General features: G+C 44.2%; 1 pseudogene; it reads left to right on the top strand.

Annotated features, from left to right (window-relative positions):
* The first annotated feature begins 20,418 nt into the window (after positions 1–20,418).
* LOC136474421 (cold-responsive protein kinase 1-like) lies at positions 20,419–22,843 on the top strand (annotated as a pseudogene).
* Positions 22,844–23,257: the final 414 nt, after the last annotated feature.

The following is a 23,257-nucleotide window of genomic DNA, read 5'->3' as shown; positions in this document are numbered from 1 at the left end:
TGAATTCCAGCTTTACAATGATCAAATGAGCATTTCTTACTATTAAGAATGCTTGCTTTTTATATAAATTATTGCCAAATTGTCTATAATCTGTATGTGCTTTTAATCGTTGTTATCCCCAAATAATGCAGTATACACCGGCTATTGACATTTGGAGGATTGGATGCATATTTGCTGAGGTATTGACTGGGAAGCCTTTATTTCCTAGTAAAAATGTTGTTCATTAGCTAGATTTGATTGATTGATCTTCTAGGCACATCGTCAATGGATAAAATTTCTCGGGTATAGTGCTATAACCAAGGAAACTCTATTTTTATTTCGTCTCATGGCTCAGTGACACCAAAGTTGAACTTGTTTTTTTATTCATTTTCAGGTTTGGAATGAGAAAGCAAGAAGGTACTTGAGCAGCATGAGAAAAAGGACCCTATTCCATTTTCTCAGAAGTTTCCCAGTGCAGATCCTTTGGGACTTAAACTATTAGAAAATCTATTAGCGTTTGATCCAAAGGACCGTCCAACAATAGAAGTAGTCCTTTGCTGTTGTCTCAAGTAGAAGGTACGTTCTCTATGCAACACACTCTTTGAGAAAACTGGTGTGATGCTATCTGATCTACTCTTTGCTGATATTGGGCCTCTCAGTCTTAGTGGGCCTCTTTGACATGTCTTTATTGGGCTGAATGACAGTTGTGTGCCTTGTTTGCCTGATGGAATTTGTGTGTTGCATTCTCTTAAAACACACGTTTTTTCTAGTGTTTCAATTCGTGTGTTTCTTAGCCATCTAACAACCATGTGCTAACTAGTCCAAAAATACATGGTTTTTCCTATGTTGAAATCTATGTGTTTTACATACAGCCAACAACCATGTGTTGACTTATGTTAAAACACACGTGTGTACAGTAGATAGACTCATTTTTTTGCTGAGTTTAACTGTATAAGTTTTCTTATTCCTCTATATGACTGTATATTTAAAATTTTGTCGCTTTGCTATGTTGAACTATTGATATTAAAATAATTTTAAATTATGCTTAAATTCTAAAAATATATGAAAACTTGCTTTACCTATACAGTATCCTCACAAAAAATTTGCATATACGATATTATCAATTGTGATGCTAAATATTAAGCTTTGGTTGTCAAAAAAAATTAACATCCTTTTACATTTTGAATACCCGACCTCAAAATCCTGAGCCCGCCACTGGTGGATGGGACATTGATGTGCAGAGCCCTCGCAGACGGCGTGCCTCCCCTTCCCTGGACTAGCGCCATGGTCGTCGTGGCTGCCCCAGCTCCCCTCCCGTCATGCAGACTGTTGTCAAGGACATAGGCGCCGACGGCGGATGGCCCATGCTCATCAAGACCAACTACGCCGAGTGGTCCATGGTGATGAAGGTGAAGATGCAGGCGCGACGCATGTGGGACGCGGTACGGTATGGCGATGCCGACTTCAATGAGGATCGGCGGGCGCTGGAGGCGCTTCTTGTTGCTGTTCCGATGGAGATGCACTCCTCACTCACAAACAAGGAGACCACCAAGGACGCCTAGGACGCCATCGCCGCGACACGCATCGACAGCAACCGTGCCCGTAGATCCACGGTTTAGAAGCTACATTGGGAGAACCTGGCTTTCAAGCCAGGCGAGGACATCGATGACTTTGCTCTCCGCCTCAACACCCTGATGCAGCAGTTGGCACGGTACGGCGACGACAACATCGACGAGGAGAGAGCCGTCAAGAAGTTCCTCCGCGTCGTCCCCAACGTAGCTGGCTCTATCGATCGAGACGCTGCTGGACATCTCTGAGCTCACGATCGAGGAGGTGATAGGCCACCTCAAGGCCGTTGACCACCGCGAGCAGCAACCCTCAGAGTCGGTCACCATGGGTGGCAAGCTTCTCTTCACCGAGGAGCAAAGGCTCACCCGCCAGCTGGAGCGGAAGAAGGGGGAGGCCTCGGGTTCGTCGAGTAGCCACAAGCGCCAGCCGCACAAATGGGACAAGGCATGTGGCAGCGCTCCTGACGACGCCGACGGCGAGCGCACGGCCACTCACGATGACACCTGCAAGAACTGTGGCAGGACCGGACACTAGGCCAAGGACTGTCGATAGGCGAAGCACGGTGGTCAGACACATGTCGCACAAGCGTAGGAGGGTGATGTGGTGGCTTTGTTCTTCGTACATGGGAGCATCGAGCTACACTCACCTCCCGCGCCGGCCACCACCGCGCTCCTCCACCTCAACGAGACATGGGCCCACGTCTTCCTCGACAACGTGAATCGTCCCTGGTCATCCAAGAACTCAAATGTGATACAATACTAGTTCCAGGAGGCTAGTAACACATTTATTACATCAGATAAGTCTCAGCGCAGTAGTCTCCATAAGCGTGGACAATGAAGGCATGCCACGATTAAAAGTAACCATAACATAACATAGGTCCAGCAGACCTTGAAACAAAGCTCGCTAGTACACATCTGACGAATCCCAATGCCACGGGCTTAGTTGGGTGCAGACACGACCTTATTCGTATGCTACTTCAGGGTTGAAGTCGGGATCTTCCTCTGTTCAACAAAGCAAGGGTGAGTACAAAGTACTCAGCAAATCCAACCTTACCCTATGGAATGGGATAACAGTATATGCATATGGATAAATCAAGGATAAGGCTTGGTTTATTTGCATAAAGCTATCTTTTTACACATGCAGTGTTTCATTTATAAATATCTTTACAAAAGATATATATTTTCCATATATGATAGTATTTCTGAAAAAGGGGTTGGTCACAATTTTAAGTGTTGCTGAACCCTTGTTCCCACAACACATGGCAGACAACCATTCATTTTCAAAATCACACTCACTCTGCTATTTTCACTCACCCCAACCCATCTAGTTGTTGAAACCAAACCATAACCCGTCCGAGACCGCAGACACAGCTATCTGGATAAATTTTACACAATGCAGAGGTTGTACACTTTCCCCACAAGTAGGATACCGTAACTTAACACCCTCATGCAAGCACAGATCCATCAAAGCCATTACCCTCCATAGCTAAGTAACGACGCCCACCACGGGAACACAAAGGCCACATCTCATAATACAATAATTTACAAAGCTCATTACATTTCATACAATTCCTCAATTTCCACATACATCTCTTAGTGTCCCATTGCACACCTGCCTCCAGGTGATTGCCATACCAACTAGAGGGATTTAGACTAAGCCCCACCGCATACAGGGTCGAGTGGTTGTACGATAAAATGAGTTAGGCAAGATGAATCATCAACTCAGTCCTTAATCGAGACAAGGCGGATATCTTCATGCTTAACCACAAAAGGTACAAGCCCCAACACCATGGCATCCCACAAAAGGAACATCGATCCGCCCTATCTCTAGGGTAATCACCATCTATAACTTGTTCATTAACCCTTTCACAATACCCACAATTTATTATCACAACTCACATAGTTTTTCATTTAAAATCATGGTATTTGAGAAAACATAGTGATGAGTATTCATGATGAGTACCAAGTCCTAAGCATACTAAATAACAATATTTTACCATAGCATATTATTTGTTCCTAAGTTTGAACAAGACAATTATCAGGTAATATCAATTTAAGGATGGCTATTCAAATGAGTTTTAGCTAAGCAGCAAAAATACCTCGTACCTATATCGTACATGCAATATTTAAAACGGCTTCTGAGAGAAGACTAATGCGCGATTAAGGAATGGGTGTTCACGTGGGGCATTTGCCTTGGCTGGTAGTGCATGGTGATGTTGCCCATGACCCACGCATCATAGACACATGCATGGGAAGGGAGAGAGAGAAGCTAGCATGAGTCTTCTTTTTGCTTCATGCATATGGACACCATGGCCGAACTCATGGAGCTCGTGGGCAGCTCAGGTTGGACGGAGGGGAGCAAGGCGAAGACCACAGGGAGAGAGGGAAGAGCGAGGGGATGCTCATGAGCTGCTCACCTTGTCCTGCGACGACGGTCGAGCCCGGCTCGTGCGTACGGCCGTATATGGTATATGCAGGCAAAGTGAAGCGAGAGCGAGTGAGCGAGCTGAGCGTGCTGCTAGGTGGTGGAGGAGAGCACCTCGGCGTGCTCTTTTATATGCCAAGGAAGTGAGGCTGTGCCACCGGCTTGCTCGCTCGCCTTCAATGGCTGTGGCTGGATGCTTGGGCGGTGGAGCGACATGACAGCATCCATGGTGATTGTAAGCGGCATGCAAATAGACGGTGGCGCATAGCGGGGGACGGTGGATTCTTGGCATGCATGGCCGGTGCCTAATTAGCATGGCGGTCAGCACGCATGCGAGTACGTGCGTGCATGCTGCTGGGCCTTGCTTGCTTTGCATGCATGCATGAGCTATCTGTACGTGTGTGCGGGTGCACTGCTAGCACTTGCTTGCTTGTATGCTTGTTGCTACTACGTGCGTGCTCTGTGAGCCGCTGGTGAGTGTACGAGCTACTGGTACTTGCTTGTGCTCGTGTGCTAACTTTGCACACTGAGTGCGGTGCATGCTGCCATGTGAAAGGATCAAGATGCCTAAGAGGGGGGGGGAATTGGGCTAATTCTAAATTTCCTTGCAATAATCAAATCCTACGGTTAGTCCAATTAACCCCTTGTGCCTAGAAAAGTGTTTCTATTAATCTAACGCACAACGGACTTGCAACCTATGTTTCAAACTTACTTTAGCATGGCAATTCTATAAATGTAAGAACAAGTATTGAATTGCTCAAAGTAAATGCTCAAAGTAAATAGAGAGGGAAACGCGGCGATGTTTTGCCAAGGTATCGAAGAGTCGCCACTCCCCACTAGTCCTCATTGGAGCACCCACGCAAGGGTGTAGCTCCCCCTTGATCCGCGCAAGGATCAAGTGCTCTCTACGGGTTGATTCTTCGACACTCCGTCGCGACGAATCACCTAAAGCCGCTCACAACTTGAGTTGGGTCACCCACAAGCTCTGTCGGATGATCACCAAGCTCCCAATCACCACCAAGCCATCTAGGTGATGGCGATCACCAAGAGTAACAAGCACAAACTCTCACTTGACCACGCGAAGCCTAATGAGAAGATGGATGCACACTTGGCTACTCTTGATTCACTAATGAGGCTACTCTCTTGGATTCTCAAATCTCAATCACCTCACTAGGACCTTGCTCTTCTTGGCACTCACAAACGTGTTTCTCAGCTGTTGGAATGAGCAAAAGTGACTCCACACACGAGTGGAGCTTCTATTTATAAGGCAACCTAAAAAACGAACCGTTATGAGCTTCTGCGGGGTGACCGGACGCTCCGGTCGTACTGATCGGACGCTCTGGTCAGTTCAACCCGCGAACTAGTGAAAATGTGTTGACCAGACGCTGGCAGGGTCCGGTCACCACTGACCGGACGTGTTCGGTCGCATTAAACCCTTACTGGAACCTTACTGTACTCGACCGGACGCTGAACCCCCAGGGTCCGATCAGTACTGACCGGACGCGTCCGGTCGTAGATTCCCTTCTCTGGAACCTTACTGGAGTCGACCGGACGCTTCTTCTCAGCGTTCGGTCACATGACCTTTCCAGCGTCCGGTCGCACCGAACATAGACTGCTTGATCAAATGAACTGACCGGACCCTGTGGTCAGCGTCTGGTCGCACCGGAGCTAGCGTCCAGTCAGCATTTGACTCTCCATTCACTTCCAACTCTCAATCATATGTGAATGAAGTTTGCTCCAAAGGATCTTAGGTATTCATAGGAGCTACCTAGAGCTAGTTTTAACAAGTGTGCACCACACCTAACTCACTAGACTCACCTAGGTCAAGCTACCCGTCCATACCCCCCTTAATAGTACGGTCAAAGGAAAAACAAAGTCCTAAACTACTCTAAGTGTCTCTCCAACTCCAATCGACACTTAGAACTAGTCATCCTTAACCTTGTCGTCCATCCTTTGAAAACCAAAACGATTTCCATCGTAGGGGCATGACAACTTTGATTGCCCAATCGATCTCCATTACCATGACCTAACTTAATTGCCTCTGCAAAACATATGTTAGTCATAGTAATCTTGTATTGTCATTAACCACCGAACCCCAACTAGGGGCCTAGATACTTTCACCATGCACGGAGAAGAAAGAGAGAGAGAAAGGTGGGAGGTGGGACCCTCTACCGTGGCGGCGTGCGAGCTACCGCAGTCGGCGAGGGGGGTCCGAGCGCTGGTGCGCTGTGGTGGTGGTGGTGGTGGGGTCGGCGCACACGCCTTTGTTGGGGAAAGGGCGAGGGCGAGCGAAGCGAGCGAGAGATGTGGGGGATAGCGGGTGATGCCGATGCTACAATGTGCAGGATAAATATTGAAGATCGATAACTATGATGGATATATAGGATGGACAAGAGTTGGAAGGACATAATAGAGCTCAGATGATTTATAGTTTTTGAGATGTATTTTGAAAATAATTTTTAATGCGAGTGATTTTTGAATGTGAATTTTTGGGATGTTACAAACCTACCCCACTTATAAGAAATCGGGTCCTCAAGATTCGGCTGGTTCCTAAACAGATGAGGGAACTCCTTTCTCAGGGCATTTTCTCTTTCCCATGTTACTTCTGCTTCCGTGTGCCTGCTCCACTGAACACGATAAATTCGGACGGTTGTTGTTCTGGTTTGTTCCTCTGGTACTCTAAGGCATTTCTTCAATTGGAAGACATGGAATACATTGTGTATATCTGGCATTTCTTCAGGTAGCCGAATATGGTAAGCTATAGCTCCAGTTCTTTGCAACACTTGATATGGTCCAATATACTGAGGTGCTAGCTTGCCTCTGACTTGGAACCTTCGTGTCCCTCGAATCTAAGAAACTTTGAGATACACAAAATCTCCAATGGCAAAACTTAACACCCTTCTTTTATCAGAATAGCTCTTCTGGCGTGATTGTGCTTCTCTCAATTTTTCTTTGATTTCAGCCACACGGTCTTCTGCTTCGTTTACGAAGGCCGGTCCAAGCAAAGTTCATTCTCCAACTTCTGACCACATCAATGGAGTCCTACATTTTCTTTCATAGAGGGCTTCAACAGGTGACATGCCCAAACCGGCTTGGTAGCTATTGTTGTAGTAGAATTCTGCATAAGTCAGGCTTTTCTCCCAATCTTTACCATAGGTAAGCACACATGCTCTTAGCATATCCTCCATGATCTAATTTATTCTTTTAGTCTGACCATCTATCTGAGGGTGATAAGCTGAGCTAAAATCTAGCTTGATTCCCATAGCTTCATGCAATCTTTTTCAAAACTTAAAGGTGAATTGGGTACCTCGGTCAGATACAATCCTACTTAGCACACCATGCAGCTTGACTATATTATCCACATATAACTGTGCTAGCTTGCCCCCACTATACTTGGTGCGCATAGGTATGAAGTGACAAACCTTGGTAAGGTGGTCTACTATTACCCATATTGAATCATTCCCTTTCTGAGTTTTGGATAATCCATTCACAAAATCCATGCCTATCTCATTCCATTTCCAAACTAGAATAGGCAATGGCTGGAGCAAACCTGCTAGTTTTTTATGCTCTACTTTAACCCTTTGGCACACATCACATTGTTCAACAAATTGTGCTACATCAGCTTTCATGCCATCCCATCAATATCTTTCTTTTAGGTCCGTATAAGCCACACGGTCTTCTGCTTCCTTTACGAAGGCCGGTCCAAGCAAAGTCCGTTCTCCAACTTCTGACCACATCAATGGAGTCCTACATTTTCTTCCATAGAGGGATTCAAAAGGTAACATGCCCAAACCAGTTTGGTAGCTATTGTTGTAGGAGTGAAAGGTCCTAATGGCTAGAGGGGGTAAATAGCCTATTAAAAAATTCTACAACAACACTTAACAAAACGGTTAGACAATTATGAGGCGAAGCGAGTGTTGCGCTAGCCTACTAAAAATGTAAGCCATCTACCATAATTCTAGTTTATGTAGTTTCTATCCTCACAATAACTATGTCACTACACTAAGTTAGTGTACTCTCGAAAGCTAACTAAAGAGCCACACTAACCAAACTAACAAGCTCTCACAACTAGCTACACTAAAGAGCATGACAACTAGTTTGCGGTAATATAAAGAGAGTGAGCAAGATAGTTATACCGCCGTGTCGAGGAAGGAGCCAATCAATCACAAGAATGAATAACAATGAATACCAATCACATCGGAATCAAATGATGACACAATAATTTTTTACCGAGGTTCACTTGCTTGCCGGCAAGCTAGTTCTCGTTGTGGCGATTCACTCACTTAGAGGTTCACACGCTAATTGGCATCACATGCCAAACCCTCAATAGAGTGCTACACAACCAACACAAGATGAGGATCACACAAGCCATGAGCAATCCACTAGAGTACCTTTTGGCTCTCCACCGGGGAAAGGTCAAGAACCCCTCATAATCAGCACGATCAGAGCCGGAGACAATCACCAACCTCCGCTCGATGATCCTCGCTGCTCTAAGCTATCTAGGTGGCAGCAACCACTAAGAGTAACAAGCGAATCCCACAGCAAAACACGAACATCAAGTGCCTCTAGATGCAAACACTCAAGCAATGCACTTGGATTCTCTCCCAATCTCACAAAGATGATGAATTAATGATGGAGATGAATGGGAGCGCTTTGGCTAAGCTCACAAGGTTGCTATGTTAATGCAAAATGGCCAAGAGTATATGCTTGAGCCAACCATAGGGCTTAAAATAGAAGCCCCCATGAAATAGAGCCATTGTACCCCTTCACTGGGCACAACACGGGGTGACCGGACGCTCCGGTCATATCGATCGGACGCTGCACCCTAGTGTCCGGTCGTGCGATGCACGCCACGTGTCCCCTCTCTTCAAATTTTGAGCGCTCGATCCCAACGGTCAAGTGATGACCAGACGCAGCAGCTCAAAATGATCGGACGCTGAGCCCCAACGTCCGGTCGTTTCCAGTAAGGATCCAGAGACGACTTTTCATGACCAAACGCGTCCGGTCAAGCTCGACCGGACTCACCCAGCGTCCGATCACATGGTGACTCTTCTATGTGCTGCCACATCAGCAGGACCGGACGCACCCTATCAGCGTTCGGTCACCAAGTGACCTAGCATCCGGTCGAAGACCAACGCCAGCGTCTTTGCTGTATCATTAACTGGACGCACCGGTCCCACTAAGACCAACGTTCGGTCACTTCATGACCAGCGTGACTAACTTCTTTCCAACTCTATCTTCTTCACCCTTGCTCAAATGTGCCAACCACAATGTGTATCACCTTGTGCACATGTGTTAGCATATTTTTACAAATATTTTCAAGGGTGTTAGCACTCCACTAGATCCTAAATGCATATGCAATGAGTTAGAGCATCTAGTGGCACTTTGATAACCGCATTCTGATACGAGTTTTACCCCTCTTAATAGTATGACTATCGAACCTAAATGTGGTCACACTCTCTAAGTGTCTTGATCACCAAAACAAAATAGCTCCTACCATTTATACCATTGCCTTGAGCATTTTGTTTTTCTCTTTCTTCTTTTCAAGTCCAAGTGCTTGATCATCACCATGGCATCATCATCATCATGATCTTCACAATTTTTTCATTACTTGGAGTAGTGCCACCTATCTCATAATCACTTTGATAAACTAGGTTAGCACTTAGGGTTTCAACAATTCACCAAAACCAAACTAGAGCTTTCAATCTCCCTCTTTTTGATAATTGATGACAACCCTTTCACAAAGATATGAATTGAAATTCAATTGAATCCATGTTGCTTGCCCAAGCATATTTACCATGTGTAAAAGGATATGGATAAGTTTTATGAACCCCAAATGGTAGCAATTGCTCCCCCTACATATGTGCTAAGAGTTTGGATTGTAGCTTGCACATATGCTTAGATAGGAAATATAGGAGACAATATCTACCAAATGATGCCAAGGTATAAAAGATGGACCTTTGAAGTATGATACCAATCGGAGTGCCCTATTATACCATCCTTAGCACCATGGTTAGCTTGATACCACTTGGAAACACTTAGAAATGAAATCACTAGATAACCTATGCATGTTAGATTTTTATTTCATCATTCAAACCTATAACTAGCATACACCACACAAGCATGAATATTGAAATTTAAAACTTATGCCATGTAAGCAAACATATGAAATGCACATTCAAATGCATCATACAAGTTTATGAGCTTGCTTCCCCTACTTGTGTGCTCAAAATTTTAATTGATCCCTTTCCTTTGTCATATTTGTCCCCTTATGTCAAGTTCTCCCTCTATCACTTGTATCTTTATTTCTCTCCCCTTTGTGTTGTCTTTTCACTATCTTTGTGCACTATTTCTCTTCCTTTGTCATCAATGACCACAAAGGCTTAAATTATAGATAGGTTGAGATTATCAATGTTAATCAATGGGGTGAGGATCATTTTCCTAAATTTGGTCCAATCTAGATCATTTACCAAAGATATTTAACTCAGTTTGATCCAAGGACAAGCTTCTTTACACCTTCAAATAAGGATTATCTTATACCATGTTGAGTTAAACACTTAGAACTCATTTTCTAGATCAAACACTAGGTTTACAAGCCCACAAACATGTCATATGCTATCACTAGATCAAAATAAGCATAGAAGCAATAGTGGTACCATACAATCATCAAATTCATTTGATTTTCATGAATGGGCCTATTAAATGTGAAGGATGTCTAGATGCGCTAAACATATCCTTAGCAAGGATGTATGCCATGCCAATCAACTTTTACCTTGGATTGCTCGAAGGAGAGGCATGTCATATAAGTGAGGGGTGCATCAACACATATTTGAGAAATCCAATATGTTCAACTCATTCTTAGCTTGCAAAACCTTTTCTCATTCAATGGCTTGGTGAATATATCGGCAAGTTGATCTTTGGTGCCTACACTCTCAATGCAAATGTCCCCTTTTTGTTAGTGGTCTCTTATGAAATGGTGTCGGACATCAATGTGCTTTGTTCTTGCATGTTGAACCGGATTGTTTGTCAACTTGATTGCACTCTCATTATCACATAGCAATGGCACTTTCTCGAACTTGATTCCAAAGTCCACTTAAAGTGGCCCTCATCCAAAGTACTTGTGCACAACAACTACCTGGCGGATATGTATTTGGCTTCGGTGCTTGATAATGCAACACTATTTTGCTTCTTTGATGACCATAAAATAAGTAATCTTCCCAACAATTGACATGTGCCCGAGGTGCTCTTTCTTTCAACCTTGCATCCCGCATAATTCCGAGGTGGAGTAACCAACTAGCTCAAACTTTGTTCCTTTAGGATACTACAAACCAATATTTTGTGTACTGCTTCAAGTACCTCAATATTCTCTTTGTAGTCCTTCAAATGACTTTCTCTTGGTGAGGCTTGAAATCTTGCACACATGCATACACTAAACTATGCCATATGGTCTTGATGCGGTCACATAGAGTAGGCTACCAATCATAGACCGATATAATTTTTGATCCACCTATATTGCCACTTGCATCACTATCCAAGTTGCCTATTTATTCCCATTGGTGTGTTAATGACTTTACTAATCACTCATGCCAAACTTCTTGATCATGTCCTTGATATACTTGCCTTGACTCACAAATGTACCATTCTTCAATTGCTTGATTTGAAGACTAAGGAAGTAACTTAACTCTCTAATCATGGATATCTCAAACTCACTAGCCATCATCTTTCCAAACTCATCACAAAAGTCTTGATTGGTTGATCCAAATATAATGTCATCAACATAGATTTGCAACACAAATAAATCTTTTCCAATCTTCTTGATGAAAAGAGTGGTGTCAACCTTGCCCATCATAAACCCTTTAGAGAGTAGGAAGTCCCTCAATCTCTCATACCATGCTCTAGGTACTTGCTTCAAGCCATACAATGCCTTCTTCAACTTATACACATGGTCGGGCTTCTTATCATCTTCAAAGCCAGGGAGGTTGCTCAACATATACTTCTTCATTGATGTAACCATTGAGAAATGCACTCTTAACATCCATTTGATAGAGCTTGATGTTGTGGGCATAAGCATAGGCTAGCAAGATCCTAATTGCTTCCAATCTAGCAACCGGGGCATATGTTTCTCTAAAGTCAAGACCTTCAACTTATGTATAGCTTTGTGCTACTAATCTTGCTTTGTTCCTTACTACTATCCCATCTTGATCTTGCTTGTTTCTAAAGACCCATTTGGTTCCAATTACATTGTGTCTCTTTGGTCTCTCTACTAATTCCCATACTTGATTTCTTGTGAAGTTATTCAATTCTTCATGCATAGCATTCACCCAATCAACATCCTTCAATGCTTCATCTATCTTCTTTGGTTCAATGGATGACACAAATGATAAATGCTCACAAAATGAAGCTAATCTTGATCTTGTTTGTACACATCTAGAAATATCACCAATTATAGTGTCCAATGGATGATCCCTTGCAATATTAGTTGGTTGGAGCATTGGAACTTGATTGCTTGTATTTACTTGATCATTTGGTTGAGATGATGTGCTAGCCACTTGATCTTGTTTATTGTCATGAGAGCCACTTGTACTAGCTTGATTTGTATCATCTTGCATATTTGAGTTAGAGAGCACTTGCACTTGATCATCTTCATCATCAGTTTACTTGCCTAGGCCTCAATTCACCAACATCTATGTTCTTCATGGCATTTGAAAGTTGAATACCTCTAACATCTTCTAAGTTCTTATTCTCTACTTGTGAACCCTTGGTTTCATCAAATTCAACATCATGAACTTCCTCAAGAGTACCACTATCTAAATTCCAAACTCTATATGCTTTGCTTGTGGTTGAATATCCAAGTAGGAATCCTTCATCACATTTCTTGTCAAACTTGCCCAATCTAGTGCCTTTCTTCAAGATATAGCATTTGCAACCAAAGACCCAAAAATATGCAATGTTGGGCTTTCTACCATTCAAGAGCTCATATGGTGTCTTCTCTTTCAATGGATGATAATAGAGACAGTTGCTACAATAACAAGCCATGTTGATAGCTTTGGCCCAAAAAGATTGACTCACATTATACTCACTAAGCATAGACCTTACCATATCAATGGGTGTTCTATTCATCCTCTCAATAAGGCCATTTGATTGTGGAGTGTACTTGGCTGAGAATTGATGTCTAATTCCAAACTCATCACACAACTCATCAATTCTAGTGTTCTTGAACTCACTACCATTGTCACTTCTAACTCTCTTAATGGTTGTTTCAAACTCATTGTGGATGCCCTTGACAAATGATTTGAATGTTGCAAACACATCACTTTTGTCCACTAGAAAGAATACCCAAGTATATCTAATATAATCATCCACTATCACAAAGCCATATTTGTTACCACCAATGCTAGTGTATTGAGTTGGCCCAAACAAGTCCATGTGCAATAACTCAAATGCTTTACTAGTGCTCATCATGCTTTTCTTAGGATGGGTGTTTCCAACTTGTTTTCCTGGCTTGACAAGAGCTACAAAGCTTATCCTTTTCAAACACAACATCTTTTCAAGCCTCTAACCAAGTCATGCTTAACCAATCTATTCAATTGTTTCATTCCAACATGACCGAGCCTTCTATGCCATAACCAACCCATGCTAGACTTAGTGAACAAGCATGTAGATAATTTAGCTTCACTAGCATTGAAATCAACCAAGTATAGATTATCATATCTAAAGCCTTTGAAGATCAAATTAGAGCCATCTACACTTATGATCTCTACATCATCTACCCCAAATATGCATTTGAATCCAAGATCACACAATTGAGCCACGGATAGCAAATTGAAGTTCAAGCTCTCTACTAGCAATACATTGGATATGCTCATGTCATTGGATATTACAATCTTACCAAGCCCTTTGACCATTGCCTTTGCCATTGTCACTAAATGTGATACTATCATAACCATCATTGCCATTGGTGTTGATTGAGTTAAACATTCTTGCATCACCGAGTCATGTGTTGAGTGCACCCACTATCAAGAAGCTAATGCCTTCCTCTAGCTTTGTAATTGACCTATAAAAGAAGATCAATTCTTTTTAGGTACCCAAACTTGCTTGGGTCCTTGAAGGTTAGTCACTAAGCTCTTTGGTACCCAAATAGCTTTCTTCTTTGAGCCCATCCATGGTTTACCAATGAACTTAGCCTTCACACCATTTGTACCCTTTGTAAGTACATAGAAAGAATCAAGCTTAATGGAGGATATATTAGCATTTTTAGCTCTTGTTCTTGCACTCATGCTCCTTCATGACCAACTTGCTTGCAACTAGTGCAAAATCGACCATTGTTCTTACAAAACTAGTCTTGTGAGGAGCAAAGGCTGCCTTGCCTTTCTTGGGATCCCTCTTTGTAGAGAGAAGCTCTTTGGCTACCCAAGCACATAAGCAAGCGATCTTCACCACCATAGGCCTTAGCCAAGGTGTGATTGAGCTTATTGACCTCCTTCTTGAGGTTCTCATTCTCAACCATTAGTGAGGACATCACAAGTGGAACCATCACTACTAGATGAGGTGGAAGTATAAGTACTACAAGAAGGGTTAGTGGGAGGAACAATGATAGGAATAGATAATGATTCATCAATTATATCACAAGTTAAGCCTACATTGCAAGTTTTAACATGCTTCTTTTTATTTTGCTCATCAAGCAAAGAGGAATGAGCCTTTTCAAGCTTTTTGTGAGCCTTGCTAAGCTTCTCATGGGCTTCCTCTAGCCTCTCATGAGATGCATTGAGCTCATAAAAGGCTTGCTTAAGGGCTTTTAGTTCCTTACGCAAGCTTTTGCATTCCCTTCTCTTGATGTCAAAGTGTTCTTTAGCATCTTCTAGCATGTTAAATAGTTCATCCTTAGTAGGTTCATCATCATCACTATCACTTTCATTTTCATTTTATTTCATTATCAAGTTCCTCATCACTTCCATCATCACAAATTTGTACCTTAGTGGCCTTAGCCATGAAGCATGATGGAGTATCGAAGAGAGAAGGACTTCTCATTGATTGCAATGCTTGCAAGTGCCTTCTTGGTGGTCTTGTCATCATCACTATCATCATCATCACTTGAGGAAGCATCACTATCTCAAGTGACCATATATGAACCACCCTTCTTCTTCTTGAAGGTCATCTTGTCCTTCTTCTCTTTCTTTTCCTTCTTATCCTTCTTCTGTTTTTCTTGTTGTCATCATCATTGTCGCTATTGTATGGACATTGAGCAACAAGATGATCTTTGCTTCCACATTTAAAGCACCTTCTTGACTCTTCCTTGTTCTTGGATGTAGATTTCTTTCTTCTAGCATGGTACCCTTTCTTTATCATGAATTTGTCAAATTTCTTGACAAAGAGAACCATCTTCTCATCATCATTATCATCCCATGAACCATCATCTTCACTTGATGTATCTAGCTTTGCCTTACCCTTGGATGATGTGGCCTTGAATGCCACGCTCTTCTTTTTCTCATCTTTCTTCTCCTTCTTTCTTCCTTCTCATCATCATCTCTATATGTATTATCGGTCATTATATCTTCCAACACTTGGTTTGGTGTCATGATGTCCAAACCACTCACTAGAATAGTGACCAATGTGCCAAATCTTGAAGGCAAACATCTCAAGAACTTAGTGGGAGAAGATCTTGTCCTTCACCTCTTCTCCAAGTGCTTCGAGATCATTGACAAGCACTTGAAGCCTATGAAATATCTCTGGCACACTCTCATCCTCCTTCATCTTGAATCTTGCAAACTTCTCTTTGAGAATGTATGCCTTTGCACCCTTCACGGCTTGGGTGCCCTCAAATGATTCCTCTAATTTCTTCCATGCCTCATGAGCTCTCTCAATGTTCTTGATTTACTAAAATGTTCTCTCATCCAAAGCATCATAGATTGCACTAAGAGCAATATCATTATTTTAGAGTAGTATTTCTTCGGCGGCGGTGAGAGCCTCTTCATCTTCAATCTCAATCTTTGTCTCTACCATCTTCCAAACCTTCCTATTGATTGACTTGATATAAGTTGCCATCTTAGCTTTCCAAACCATCAAATTGGGGTGGCTTCATGGTGTTGTTGATTTGAGCCATTTTTACACTGAAGGTTGTTAAGCCTCAAAACACGGTGACCTCAGCTCTGATACCACTTAAAAGGTCCTAATGGCTAGAGGGGGGGGGGTAAATAGCCTACTAAAAAAATTCTACAACAACACTTAACAAACCGATTAGACAATTATGAGGCGAAGCGAGTGTTGTGCTAGTCTACTAAAAATGCAAGCCACCTACCACAATTCTAGTTTATGTAGTTTCTATCCTCACAATAACTATGTCACTACACTAAGTTAAGTGTGCTCTCGAAAGCTAACTAAAGAGCCACACTAACCAAACTAACAAGCTCTCACAACTAGCTACACTAAAGAGCATGACAACTAGTTTGCGGTAATGTAAAGAGAGTGAGCAAGATGGTTATACCGCCGTGTCGAGGAAGGAGCCAATCAATCACAAGAATAAATAACAATGAATACCAATCACCTTAGAATCAAATGATGACATAATGATTTTTTTACCGAGGTTTACTTGCTTACCGGCAAGCTAGTCCTCGTTGTGGCGATTCACTCACTTGGAGGTTCACGCGCTAATTGGCATCACACTGCCAAACCCTCAATAGGGTGCCGCACAACCAACACAAGATGAGGATCACACAAGCCACGAGCAATCTACTAGAGTATCTTTTGGCTCTCCTGCCGAGGAAAGGTCAAGAACCCCCTCACAATCACCACTGATCGGAGCTGAAGACAATCACCAACCTCCGCTCTACGATCCTCGCTGCTCCAAGCCGTCTAGGTGGCGGCAACCACCAAGAGTAACAAGTGAATCCCGCTAGCGAAACACGAACACCAAGTGCCTCTAGATGCAAACACTCAAGCAATGCATTTGGATTCTCTCCCAATCTCACAAAGATGATGAATTAATGATGGAGATGAGTGGGAGCGCTTTGGCTAAGCTCACATGGTTTCTATGTTAATGCAAAATGGACAAGAGTATATGCTTGAGCCAGCCATAGGGCTTAAAATAGAAGCCCCCTACGAAATAGAGCCGTTGTACCCCTTCACTAGGGCACAACACGGGGTGACCGGACGCTCCTGGTCATATCGACTAGGACGCTGCACCCCAGCAGTCAGGTCGTGCGATGCACGCCACGTGTCCCCTCTCTTCAAATATTGAGCTGCTCGATCCCAACGGTCAAGTGATGACCGGATGCAGCAGGCTCAAAGTGACCGGACGCTGAGCCCAGCGTCCGGTCAGTTTCCAATAAGCATCCAGAGACGACTTTTCATGATCGGACGCAGGGTGAGTCCGGTCAAGCTTGACTGAACGCGTCCGGTCACATGGTGACTCTTCTGTGCGCTGCCACATTCAGCAGGACCGGACGCACCCTGTCAGCGTCCGGTCACTAAGTGACCCAGCGTCCTGGTCGATGATCGACGCCAGCGTCTTTGCTGTATCATTGACCAGGACGCATCGGTCCCACTGAGACTAGCGTCCGGTCACTTCATGACCAGTGTGACTAACTCCTTTCTAACTCTATCTTCTTCACCCTTGCTCAAATATGCCAACCACAAAGTGTATCACCTTGTGCACATGTGTTAGCATATTTTTACAAACATTTTCAAGGGTGTTAGCACTCCACTAGATCCTAAATGCATATGCAATGAGTTAGAGCATCTAGTGGCACTTTGATAACCGTATTCTGATACGAGTTTCACCCCTCTTAATAGTATAGGCTATCGAACCTAAATGTGATCACACTCTCTAAGTGTCTTGAATCACCAAAATAAAATAGCTCCTACCATTTATACCTTTGCCTTGAGCTTTTTGTTTTTCTCTTTCTTCTTTTCAAGTCCAAGTGCTTGATCATCACCATGGCATCACCATCATCATGATCTTCACAATTTCTTCATTACTTGGAGTAGTGCCACCTATCTCATAATCACTGTGATAAACTAGGTTAGCACTTAGAGGTTTCATCAATTCACCAAAACCAAACTAGAGCTTTCAATGAGAATTCTGCATAAGTCAGGCTTTTCTCCCAATCTTTACCATAGGTAAGAACACATGCTCTTAGCATATCCTCCATGATCTGATTTATTCTTTCAGTCTGATCATCTATCTGAGGGTGATAAGCTGAGCTAAAATCTAGCTTGATTCCCATAACTTCATGCAATCTTTTCCAAAACTTAAAGGTGAATTGGGTACCTCGGTCGGATACAATCCTACTTAGCACACCATGCAGCTTGACTATATTATCCACATATAACTGTGCTAGCTTGTCCCCACTATACTTGGTGCGCACAGGTATGAAGTGACCAACATTGGTAAGGCGGTCCACTATTACCCATATTGAATCATTCCCTTTCTGAGTTTTGGATAATCCATTCACAAAATTCATGCATATCTCGTTCCATTTCCAAACTGGAATAGGCAATGGCTGGAACAAACCTGCTGGTTTTTTATGCTCTGCTTTAACCCTTTGGCACACATCACATTGTGCAACAAATCGTGCTACATCAGCTTTCATGCCATTCCACCAATATCTTTCTTTTAGGTCCATATACATCTTGGGGCACCAGGGTGGATAGAGTAGGCTGAGTTATGGGCTTCATCAAGGATCAGTTCTTGAAACTTTCCTACCTTGGGCACACAGATCCTATTTTTATACCACAAGGTTCCTTTGTCATCCATTCTAAAGTACGAAGCTTTATTTTCTCTAGTTTGCTGACGAATCTTCATCAGATCTTTATCCGTATGTTGTGCCTTCTTAATTGCTTCCTCTAGAGTTGGTTGCACCTTCAGACTACCATTTTGAGGTTGGCGTACTATATGCATGTTTAACTGTGTTATCTCTTCTTCTAGGTGAGTGTTCTTAGGCACTAACTGTTGACCATATTGTGGCAGAACCGTTTAAAATAACACACCTTCGGGGGCGTTTGTCTTCCACTAGACTTTAAGCACCCTGAAAGTAAGCTACACCAGGCGGTTCCGTCGAGCACACCCCAAGGGAGAACTCGAACAATCTATGTTTTTCATCCAGAATCCAATAATGAGAACGAGTTTACAATACTTAGTCCATTTCATACAACAAGAGTTCTCGAAAATACATTATTACAATACTAAGTTCAGAGTGCGGAATTTAAACAGCGGAATTAAAATAAACATCTAACGATAAGATATAAGGGCCCGTCTGTGCCCATGGAGCTGCCCTAATACATAATGAGGGAGGTGACTTCATTTTTTTGCCACAAACATTATATATTAGTAGATTAATTTTAAGTCAAAACCTTGTCTAATTGTAATGAAGCACCCCATGTAATTTCAAACAAAGGGGGTATTGTTAGGGCCTCTTAGTATGGATTTCCTGGATCTGTCTCCTACTGACATAACTAATGTAGAGTGACTGTAGATTAAATCTATTTTTCTCTCTCATCTCCTCCTCTCTCACTGACACGCAATGAGCTCTAGTGAATAGTAACGCTCTAGTGAAAATTGCAATGGGAGCCGGAGATGCTAGAATCTAAGGGCTTAATTTTTCAGATGAAAGGACAATTCCTGGGCACTCTAGTAGCGTTTCAACCCTGGCTGGTTATCTTGCCAACTGAATCATGTGTTGAACATTTATGCTACGAAAATCAGCAATCAGCAATGAAGTTAAACTATGACACTGTGTGGACGGAAGAATCGAACGTACTAGTCGAAATAAAATTTTAAGATTAACATGTAAAATTCTCTTACTCTTATATGGTATAGCAACACCCCTGCTAATCTTTTTTTTTAAAAGATGAACATGCATAGGAGTACTATTTATTTCGTTCCAGGGATTGTGGTGTGACAGTCAATCAAGAGTTGACCAAAAATAATATAAAAAAGGGGTGATCAACCAAAAAAATCTTTGCGGCTGGGAATTTCGGCGCGATCCAAACGTGCTTTTGGTTTCTCGCCTAACGCAACATGCTAGATGTGGTGAGGGTCCAGCGCGCCTTCTGTCGATCACTCACTCACTCACTCCGTGCTCGACTCCTCGGCGTCGACCGTCGACTACTCGCTCACCTCGGACTGTTCCTCCGACGCCGACGCCTCATGGCCAGTTGTCCACCCAGCCATCTATCAGTAATTCGTCGCTTCTCTCAGCGACACGTCCAGATTCTAGAAGAAGCAACAAGCCAGCAAACGATTCCCAGCTGAAACCCAGCTGCGTTGCAGCCAACAACGTCGTCGCCCACTCGCCCTCCTGACGCCGGCTCGTCCACGGCCGCGCGTCCTGTCCCGTCCCGTTCACCACTCAACACTCATTGCCGCCCACCTAGGCCCTGTTCGCTCGTCGAACTTTTTCAGCCAACTATTCTCTTACACCAAATTAAATCAGCCAGCAGCACTTTCATCAATTGCTTATCACCCGAGCCACTACCCCCGGTGCCCCCACCACCACACTCTTTGGCTTTGCCGCCATAAATTCTGGATTGGCCCCTGTCAGTGCAGCTGCGGCGCAGAAGACGAAGGACCCTGCGTTGGCCGCCGCCGCCGGTACGGACGGACATACACTGCAGGTGTCGAACACCACTGCAGCTACAGTCTACAGTAGGTTGCTGCACGGCGCTTTCCTCTCGCTCCCAACCATGCCGATTTAATGCCTCCGATCCGGGCTGCCGCGCTGCGCTTCGCTGTGCTAGGGAACCCATCTTCTCCCCAGCGCTGCCTGCTCGAAGCTTGAAGATGGCGCTGGTGAGGCGGTGCCTCTGTGGATCCGAGGAAGACTTCAGAGGTGCGTAATCCTGACTGCCTGCTTCATCGATGATGCTTTGCCGTTTCCCAATATCTTCTCTTCCTGCGGTTCTGTTAATGGAAGTTCAGGAATCCAAATTAAGCTGACTTAGTTTTCTGAACAGCGCTTTTAGGCATGGAAAATCTCAGGCTGTTCTCCTACGGGGAGATCAGAGCAGCTACAAACAACTTCGATCAGAGTAACAAGCTTGGCCGAGGTGGTTTTGGAATTGTCTACAAGGTAAAAAGACCCAGGATATTTTATTCTTTCCAAATCTACCTACAACTAGCTAGATCAGAGCAACAAGGTTTCAGCTGAGCCCGTGTTTAGTTGGTGGAAAGTTGGAAATTTGGCTACGGTAACACTTTCGTTTTTATTTGGCAATTAGTATTCAATTATGGACTAATTAGGCTCAAAACGTTCGTCTCGTAATTTCCAACCAAACTGTGTAATTAATTTTTTTTCATCTACATTTAATGCTCCATGCACGTATTGCAAGATTCGATGTAATGAATACTGTAGCACTTTTTGGGAAACTTTTCGCGAACTAACAAGGGCTGAAACAAATGTGCCTGTTTTTGCGACAGGGGGTTTTGAGAGACGGCACTGAATTTGCCGCGAAGGTTTTGTCCTCGGAATCCGAGCAGGGGATCAAGGAATTCCTCGCTGAAATCGAGAGCATCTCTGAAGTGAAGCACGCGAACCTCGTCAGGCTGCTGGGCTGCTGCGTGCAGAGGAAGAACAGGATCCTGGTGTACGAATACCTTGCGAACAACAGCCTCGATCATGCACTCAAAGGTAAGTGAATCATACAATACAATCTGGAACCACTGCTACACCCATCGCCATCGGAAGCTGGAGCCGCATTATTCTCCTCACAAGATGCGCTTATGTATATCTTAGCTTTAGGTTCAGGGAACGGAGCCGCAGCAAATCTGCCCTGGAGCAGGAGGTCGGACATCTGCGTGGGCACCGCCAAGGGACTGAGCTACCTGCACGCGGAGCACGAGCCCAACATCGTGCACAGAGACATCAAAGCCAGCAATGTTCTTCTCGACCGAGACTACATGCCAAAGATCGGAGATTTCGGGCTCGCAAAGCTGTTCCCAGACAACGTCACCCACATCAGCACAGGAGTGGTCGGAACCTAGTATGCTGTTTGTTTGAGTGAAGCTTTTACCGACACTTGCTTCGAAATCGAAACAAACAATCTAATTTACTAACTACTGACAGTGATTAGTCTAACTCTCTGGCTGCAGTGGATACTTGGCACCTGAATATTTCGTGCATGGGCAGCTGACCAAGAAAGCCGACGTCTACAGCTTCGGAGTGCTTGTCCTTGAGATCGTCAGCGGGAGGAGGATCTCGCAAACGATCCAGTCGGACATGTTCCTGGTGCGAGAGGTCAGGCGTCCTTCCTTCGTTCCCTGAACTCTCGTCTCGGTTCTCCGTTCACGTTACCGGCTTTTCTGTACTGACGAATCTCTCGCGTCATTCGTGTGCTTTTTTTTACAGGCATGGGTGCTATACCAGCAAGGCAGGCTGCTAGACATTGTGGACGCGAGCATGGGGAGCTACCCGGAGAAGGAGGTGCTCCGGTACATCAAGGTGGGGCTGGCGTGCACGCAGGCGACGCCCAGCAGCCGCCCCACCATGCGCCAGGTGCTGGACTTGCTGTCGCGTCCCGTCGCGCTGCCCGAGACGGAGATGTGTCCGCCGAGCTTCGCCGAGCACCGCGGCCACCACACGGCCCCGGGAGGTCTGCCCGCCGGTCCGCTAGTTCGTGCGTCGCCGAGGGCGAGGTGACCGGCGGCGGCGGCGGCGGCGGCAGCAGCAGCAGCGCCCAAGTGCTCTGTCTCGTTCACGTACAGCGAGGTGGCTCCGCGGTAGCCAGCAGTGGTGGACTGGTGCTCAGAGCAGGCGCGCGACCGGCAATCCGGCATGTAACTGAACTGATAGGACCGTGTGAGGCGGCGTTCGTTGTCCGTCGTGTAATCGCGCGAGTATATCAACGTACTGATAATAAGTGATACTAATACTGTCAAGTACTCAATTCTGCGCTACAGTACATTTTACAGCTTTCCTAAATACGTTGGAGTGGAGGTAATAAAACTGGCTACCTGCTAAGACCCCGAGCTACAGGGGGTTTAACTTTCACCTGAGCCAGAGCAAGGGAAGAAAAAATTGTCTAACTACAGCACCGCTCTTTGATACATGGAATGAAATGGAGCTGCGTGCCTGCATCAACCCCTGGTTCAACCATTAAGGGCTTGTTTGCTTGAACTTATCAGCCGGTTTATCAGGTAGAATCTATAGTATTTTTCACTCACAATAAAACAGCTACAACCGGCTTATCAGCCGGCTTTAATGACATCCGAATAGATTATGCCAAGTTGATAACATGGGGCAACACTGGTGAGTGGCAATGAAATTCTGCATGAAGTTATGGCCACCATTAA

The sequence above is a fragment of the Miscanthus floridulus genome, chromosome 8 (genome assembly GCF_019320115.1).
Source record: "Miscanthus floridulus cultivar M001 chromosome 8, ASM1932011v1, whole genome shotgun sequence".
NCBI lineage: Eukaryota > Viridiplantae > Streptophyta > Magnoliopsida > Poales > Poaceae > Miscanthus > Miscanthus floridulus.
The sequence above is the reverse complement of the archived record's forward strand: the minus strand, read 5'-3'. Positions and strand labels throughout refer to the sequence as shown.